The sequence below is a fragment of the Macaca thibetana genome, chromosome X (assembly GCF_024542745.1).
Source record: "Macaca thibetana thibetana isolate TM-01 chromosome X, ASM2454274v1, whole genome shotgun sequence".
NCBI classification, from domain to species: domain Eukaryota; kingdom Metazoa; phylum Chordata; class Mammalia; order Primates; family Cercopithecidae; genus Macaca; species Macaca thibetana.
The window spans coordinates 26,268,923-26,277,673 of NC_065598.1; the positions used below are offsets into that span (position 1 = coordinate 26,268,923).

The 8,751-nt window shown below is 38.2% G+C and overlaps 1 pseudogene; it reads left to right on the forward strand.

The window, feature by feature from the left end:
- The first annotated feature begins 388 nt into the window (after positions 1 to 388).
- On the forward strand, positions 389 to 1,136 carry LOC126945723 (homeobox protein VENTX-like; annotated as a pseudogene).
- Positions 1,137 to 8,751: the final 7,615 nt, after the last annotated feature.

The window sequence follows — 8,751 nt, forward strand, 5'->3', positions numbered from 1 at the left end:
CTTTTACTCATCTTTTCTAGAATGTCTACTATTTTCCTATTTATCAAAACATACCTATTTTTAATGGAATATTTTTTGGCTTTTGCCAGTCATTTTGAAAAAGCCTGCATAAGAGAATCATTAGGAAATAAAACCCAGCAAGTAATATATTGAAAACAGTCTACACGGTGATTCTTCAATGTTTCTTTTCACACTCTCTGGAGTTAGCACTAGGTGTTAGCAAGCCTGGATTCAATCCCCAAACTGTTCTCACAGTAGCTCTGATCTTTCATTAGCCACTTAATGTCTCTACACCTTACTTACATTATCACTAATAAAATTTATAGCTGTGGTGGATCCTGCGCCTGGCCAGCCCCACCTGGCCTTCCCTACGGCCCACCTGACCGCCATGCGTCTCTCCTCCTCCCCACCTCGTGGCCGGCAGCAGCCCTCCAGCTTTGGCTCCCTGGATTGGTTCTCCCAGAGCAGCTGCTCCGGCCGACATATACCCCGAGGCCTGCGGACATCTCCCCAGGAGCCTCCCTGGCCCGGGCCAGACATCCGGCACCCGGGAGCCCCCTCAGGCCGTCAGCATCAAGGAAGCTAGGTCTTCAAATCGGCCCGCGCCGTAGAGGACAGTGGCTGCCTTCACCACGGGGCAGGTCCATGCCTTGGAGGGCGTCTTCCGGCACTGCCTGGGCCCTCTGGAGCCGAAGAGGCTGGCCAGGGAGATGCAGCTCTCGGAGGTCCAGATAAAAACCTGCTTACAAAATCGCCGGATGAAACACGAATGGCAAATGCAGGACTCCCAGCTGCACAACCCCTTCTCGGGGTCTCTCCACGCGCCCCCGGCTTTCCACTCACCGTCTTCTGGACTTGCCAATGGCCTGCAGCCACTATGCCCTTGGGCACCCCTGCCCGGGCCCCAGGCTCTGATGCTGCCCCCTGGCTCCTTCTGGGGTCTCTGTCAAGTGGAACAAGAGACCCTGGCCTCTGCATGGGCTTCCTGCTACGGGCAGCCTCCGGCGTACCACCCCCGAAGACCAGGAAGTGGCGTGCATACGCTCGGACCAGCCCTGTCCTGGGGGCCCTGGGGCCTGTGTGCTCTTCTGGAGAAGTGGGGGTTGGGGGGACGCATTTTGAGGAAGCGCCTCTGACTCCATGACTCCCACACACGCGGTCTGTGCAGCTCGCACTGGGCGCCTACCCGGAGGACTCAGCTGTTCTGTTTACATCGTTGCGGCACCTCTCACCCTGACCAACGCAAAGGTTCTGGAGATTGCTAGAGAATATATTTATTAAAGCCACCTCTTCACTGAAAGTTACCAAAAGGGTCAGTTTAGGAAGCAAATGAAGGGTCAGTGAACAGAGTCAAAGGCAGAAGTGGGCTTGTGGGTAGGGCTTTCAGCATATGATAAAAGGATATTTGTATTTTGAAGTATTGGAAAAACTGGTTTTCCAGGTGGAAAAAGTAAAGGTTGTAAGCTTTGTGTGTAAAAAAAAACCATGAAGGATTGGAAGGGAATGCAGGTGTCGTGTTTATAACCTTGTGGTTCGAGTTCCTCTTAACAAGGACTCCAAAGCTGGAAAACAGGAGGGAACAAAGGTGAAAATTAAGGCGGGGATGCTGGGGCCCTGCAGTGCGCTCTAAGCTGGGACTGTGCCCGCAGCCTGCTGAGGGCTGCTCTTCTCCGGCCAGGGAAAGTGGGGCAGCCGGGGACCTGCGGCTGTGCCTGGACTGAAGCCGTCCCGCATGTCCCCACCCTCCAGCATGTGCTCATCTGTCCCCTTCCTCGCAGCAGCCTCAGTACAAAACAGAATGACTCAAGGACAGCACTTCCTGCAAAAAGTCTGGAAGGGCCCAGAATGGGAGGCACGGAAGCCCCTCCCGGAGAGGACTCTCCCTCATTGATGGACCATTCTTGGTGCAGACTCCTGACTGCACGCGCCGAACCGTAGACAAGCGGGCATCCATCCACGTCACCCTAGAGTCCCCAGGAGGCAGGCAGCGCGGGGCGCCCAGAGAGACGGGTTCAGCCTGCAGGACTGCGAGGCGACCTGTGAAACCGACCCAGGCATCCCAACAGGAACAAAAGCGTGGTCCTGTGGCCGTGTCCACAGCAAGCTCCACTTTCCCCTTGCTCATTTCTGCATCGTTGGAAGTGTTTACAACCAGCATGTGCTTTTATAATACAACCTCAGGTAAGAATGGAAAAAAATTATAGTTATATCATACCTCAAAGATGTTTTTAAGTTCTACAATTTAAGCTACTCTAGAATAGAGTAGTTAGAATAGTTAGAAAATGGAAATTTTGCTTAATGGTATTTCTAATATGAAGGGTACAAGAATTGTGGTAGGCTCTAACTGTTGGCATTAATGGCATTTTTCTTCACAGAAACATGCAAAAAACAACCAGTGTTAGATTTCTAGAATGATCAGACCTATGCATATGTACTTAATCGTATTAACCTTGTTGATAATGTTAAATGGTAACATAGAGTTAACCTTAGAACATCTCCTAACAATTGATACGTCTTTGAAACAATTATTTCTGAGGACAATACAGGTAATCTGCAGTAGCTGAAAGCAAATTTTGGAGTAAGGTAAATTTAAGTTTAAATCCTCATGTTGTCACTTAAAAATTATTTGACTGTTGACAGGTTATTAAATCTCTGTGTATTTTGTCACATGTGAAGTAAAGATAATGGAATCATTTTGTATAAGTTAAAGAAAATGTGTAGTTATTTGTTGCTCAGAAACATACCATGAATCATTGGAAGGCAGACACTGTGACCTACTTTCCTTTTCATCCTTTCATCTTAGAGTAATGCCTGCTAAGGTACTTAATCCATGCTCTCTGAAAAATGAGTAAATTAATGAATCTCAATGTGTCTATTTCATGTTCTCATAAACATGCATGTTTAAATGCAATGAATCTTACTCCATAAGCATTGTTTGGTAGCTAGGCACTCACTAAACATTATTTCTACTTTCTCAAGGCATGTAGAACTGAATTGTAATCAATGATCAAACCATAAGTATTCTGTATCTTTAGTAAAGGCTGTGAATAAAGAGTAACATTACTTGTTCATTCATTTGAACCTTTATTGCATGAACACTTTGCATCAGATAATATACCAGCAAATGTACTAGTGTTGCTGTTGTTGTTTTGGACATTTGGAAATTTCTGTTTGTCTTCATGCAGATAAAGTATCTGGGTAGTAATTATTTTTTTCACATGAACATTTTAAAAACCTGTAGAAAAGGCCAATACCTTTTGCTCAAAGATACCTAAAATATATTACATGGTAATAAAATAAATCAACTAGATCAATAAGTTTGGTATTGTTAATTTTAAAGTAATTTTATTTTATCATTGACATATGTAGTTTGACAAATTAAATGCAGTACCAAGCTTAAAATAAAAATACAGTGATACTGTCCCATCATTCCCCAGTCTTACTTCTCTATCCTGGGGGCAAACACTTTTGAATCTTTCAATTGCTTAATTTGGCATTTATATATCTCCATAGTTTTACATAATATGTAAATATAGCTATTTTTATTTATAAATGTTAATTATTGTCAAACTTCAAGTTTCAGCAGAAGTGCAGTGATGAATCAGTTTTAAATCCATCTCTTCTAAAAACTGTAGATAAATATGGAGAAAATGCACACAAGTATGTGCGCATGCACACATACACACACACCACATGAAGAGTGCTTACAGTTATTACACTGATTCACTTCATCTTCTGGTAAGTTATAGATTAACTCTTTCATGATGCCAGTTCTATGTTTTTCCTCTTTCCAATGCCTGCTATTGTCATGAAAATTTTGGTTAAATCAGTATTGAATAAACATCATGCATTCATCTGGACTAGTGCTATTTATGCCTGCTGCACACTTGTTACCTGGTACCCTCTCGTAATCACGATCCTGTTAAGTTTTCTTTGAAATTTTCCTATATAACGTTGCCATTTCTTCCTCTTTCCTCACTTATTGGCTATTGTTATTAGAGGGTATCCTTTGGTTAATTACTGTAAAAAAAAAAAGTGCATGGGAAGTATATTTTTGAGATATTTGATTGTCTGAAAATATTTTTATTTTCCTCTCACATGCTTTATTCATAGTTATACTACATTTTTAACACATTGCTCTGATGTCTTCTGTTGTTGTTGTTACTGTGTTACTATCGAGATGCCCAAAGCCATTCTGATTACAGATTCTTTGTATGTGATATTCATTTTTCCTTTCAGGAATCTCATAGAAACTTTTTTTTGTCTCTGCTGTTCTGAGATTTTATAATGACCTTATTTGGAATGAATGTATTTTCATCAAGTCTGCTGGATACTCAATGGATACTTTCAAACTGAAAATTCATGTGTTCTAATTCTGGGAATTTTCTTGAAGTATTTGCTTATTTCCCCTCAAGCATTTTCTCTGTTTTTTCTCTTTTTAAGATGCTTATTATTCAGCCATTAGGCTTCCTGGAACCGTGTGCTAATTTTCTACTTTCATTTTCTTTGTTTTTTGCCTTACTCTTGGAGATTTGCCTGATTTTATTTTCCAACCCATCCACTGCTACTTTTATTTTTCCTATTATGCTGTGTCAGGGGAGACATCATTTGGGGAGACAGAAATTATGCCCCTTTTGTGAATAAAGACAATTTAATAGAAAAAAATTGTTAACTACCTATAAGATTGTTGACTAGGTAACTGAAAGAGTAAGAAGAAAACTCATAAAGTTAGTAGATATAAGAAGTGGCTACCAATCTTAGGACTAAAGGAATAAACACAAGATGTTGAACTAAAATCTGGAAATATACAAGAGGGGTCTACTCGGATCTCTGAGAAGTACTCAGTTGCTGTGGGTCTCTCTGAGTTCAGAGGAGGTCACTAACTGAATGAGGCCTTCAAGGAGGGGATGCTAGTGGACTAGTACTGATGTTTCTGATGGGGCAGGACATGGTGAAGCTAGTTTTGCCAGTGTTGGAAAAAAACTGCGAACTAGATTTGACTGCTGCTATTAGAAGAAAGAGCTGCTGCTGGGGTGAAGAAGTATTGTGGAAAAGCAAAAAGGAACAAGTAAACCATTCTTGCTCCAACCTCATAGTTGCCCTCTCATCCCCCTCGTAATGAAGCCTAACAGGGTGCAGCTGGCAAAACAGAAATGGGGTTTGCAAAGTCCCTGTTTCAACATCACAGAGCAGATTATGCAAGGATAGGCCTGGAGCTGAGAAATAATAACTTAAACACTCTTATTGTTTTCTGAACGTTTCTTTCTTTTTAATAACATTCTGGTTTGATGTCATAGGTGCAATATTTTCTCTTATCTCTCTGTAGATATTGAAGTTTTCTTCTCCCCGTAGTTATACTTCTTTCTCTTTTTGTTCTTTGTTGTTTGTGTTTTTGTTATTTTTTGTCTTCCTCCTCTTTATCAATTTTTCCTCATTTATCATATTCTATGCCAGAAACTTTCTGGGAATACCTTGGTATCTACCTGTCTTATAATTGGAGAGACTAAAACTCTGAGTGTAAGCTTTATTTTAGATCAATCTGAATAAGGAGTTCTCAGGGAAATCATGGTGAGAGTATCTTTACGTTTTCCTTTTTGAGCTGGTTAATTCCCCAAAGGATTCTTCCAGTCTTGTGTCTGAACCATAACATTCTGCCAGTGAGCTCGGTAAGGAAAGAGTTCTATGATCTAATCATTCTAATAAATCAGCTACTACCCATCTGCCTGCTTACATATTTTTCTTTTCCTTTATTTTTCTGTTTACCTCTCATTTAAAAAATCTATTTCCTTGGGTGTATATACCACGAAAATATCATCAATGTATTAAATGGTAATAATTGTAATGTTACAGTGACAATTTATATTTTAACACAGATGTGTTGTTATATTTGAGCTGCTTATTAATAATATACAGAAAAACGATTTCAAGTGAAGCAATAATCATTTTGGTCTAAAGAGTGTTTGTAACTATTCTTCTAACATCTTGTACTTCTTAATGGTCTTTAAAAATATTTGCAAAGTTTATTTTATACATTTTCAGGATAGCAAAATTATAATACCACTTAATACCATTGTCTTTATTTTTAAACACAAGTTGCCTAAGACAGATATTTCTTATAAGAATTTTGTAAAATACTCAACAGAATCCTGAAATGCCTAAGGTTAGAGGATTTACTCTATTTAAAATTTGATTTAAAAAACAACAAAATAAAAACACTCTATAGTGTCACCTAACTTTCAAATTCTATACTGCCATGGAGAGTAAATTTTATTCAAGCCTCTGTGTCTACTGCAAGCAATCTCTGTACATCACACAGGTTATGAAAATAAATGGCAGGAATTTTTTCTCAAGGAAGTCATCATTAACCATGACTGATACCTTAATAATGCTGTAGATATAGTTTAATTTGGAATTTAATTTCCATTATTTCTTCTGTAAGAAATGAGCTATTATTATCAAGCAATATCAGAAACTCAAAAATCTCATTTGTATTTGTTTTTAAATCGATAAAATGTGGTTTTGGCATCTCAACACTTTAATATTAGATCTCTATTTTGAGATTTAGCTAGTGAGAAATGTTATTGGAAAGCACCACTGTTAGTATTAAATAAATTTGCATTCAGATTTGACCCTACAAAGATTCAGATAAATGTAAATTCTGAGTGTAAACATTATGCGCTCATTTCTTGGCTTGTATGCTCTTCTTATATGTCCAGACACATAATTTGAATTTCCCATTCCAGAGACAGTATTCAATGTAATATCAAAGAACAAACTGATTATTGTAACTAGACATAATGTCTAATCTACAGCTATACAAAATAGCCATAATTATTTTAGCATAGTAATTAAAATAGATATTTATTAAACAGTAGGCATCAGACAATTGCTCAGATTTTATGTATTATTATTACATTAAATCATCACAACAAAATAGTGATGTTGATTATACTATTACCCCCAATTATACAGATGAGAAAAATAAAGGTTAGGGAGCTTTGATGTCTTGCCCAAAATGTATGCAGCTTGAAAATAGATAATGCAATACTGGAAAGCTTATTGTTGAGTTCATGATATAAAATAAATTTGCTATAGCAATATGTGTATATATGTATATGATAACATCTTGTCTTAATATCACTATTAGCAGAATCAACTTCCAGTGATACCATCTGAGGTAGGCAAACCAATAAACTCACAAAGACATCCACATTCTCATCTCCAGAATCTGTGAGTATGTTAAATTACACTATAAAGGAACATTAAGTTTGCAAATAGAAATAAGGTTGCTTATCAACTAACCTTGACATGGAGGAAATTACCATGGATTATCTCTATGGGTTCAATGTAATCACAAGGATTCTTTTAAATAGAAGAGGGAAGCAGAGGAGAAAGAGCCAGAGGGTAGCATGGGATAGACTTGGCCTAATAGTTCTGTCTTTGAAAATGGAGTAAGAAGGCCGTAAGCCAAGGAATGCGGGTGGCCTCCAGAATTGATTTCCCCTAGAGCTTCTAGATAGGAACGCAGCCCTGCTGACATCTTGATTTAAGCCCAGTAAAACATGTTTAAGACTTCTGAAGTACATAACTGTAAGATAATAAATTTGCGTTGCTTTAAGCCAGTAAGTTTGTAGGGATGTTACAGCAGCAATAAAAACCTAATACATCATCTTAAAAGGGAACAATAAAGAACTAAAAAGTACTCAAGGACAAGCTTTCAAATTCAGTTTCAGAGCTACCTTATGAAGAAGTCGGGCACTTTATACTAGTAAAAATGTGTTCTGCTTTTTTATATAGTTGGCACAGTTTTTACATATATAGGATGCCCTAATAGACTTTGCTAAAGCTGTAATTGAGAAATAAGACATACAAACAAGTACTTTGCATTTAGCTTATTATCTAGCAGTTGTGTCACACTATTTGTGTATAATGGGAAAAGTGTTCTCTTAAAAATATTCTTCAAAATTTACCTTTTTTTTCCTACTCAATCTATAGTAGAATTTCATTAAATCATGCTGTATTATAAAGAACAATTATAAATTGTTTTTCCCATTCATCTGCCAGCAATTTCTACAATAATGCCCCATAACAAAATACCTCAAAACTCAGTGGCTTGCAATAACACATAATTTCTCAGCCTTATATCTAAATATTGGCTGGTGCTGTTTGGTTTCAAGCTGCTTGCATGTCTGTAGGATATTTGGAGGCCTCCGTCTGCTTCAGGCTCTAAGTTGAATTCAGGTTTTCTCCATGGGTCTTATTCTGAGGCTAGGATAAAGGGGCAGTGGCTATCTAGGCAATATTTTTTCTCATGGTTGTAGTCATAAGCTCCCATATGGGTAGGAAGAAATTTATGAGTCCTCTTTAGTTCTTAATTTGAAACTCATACACTGCCATTTCTGCCTACTTTCCATTGTCCAAAACAAGTCATCTGGGCATGCCCAAAATCAATGGGCAGGGAAGTATACTCCTCCCTTGGAGATAGTGGAAGAGGAGGGAACAAATATTAATTGAACAATGATATAATGTACAATACCCTACATTTATAAAAATGGAGTTCAGCTAAAGTATGAATTATTTTTATGACTAAGTATTGATATTAATTATACTATCAATTATCTAGTGGCAGATGTCTATTTAACCATAAAGAGTTTGAATATTATAGTGAACCAAGCCAAATTTTTATATATTGTGATTTTTGTTCAAAATTATTCTTTTTTTTTTTGAGACAGAGTTTCACTTTGTCACCCA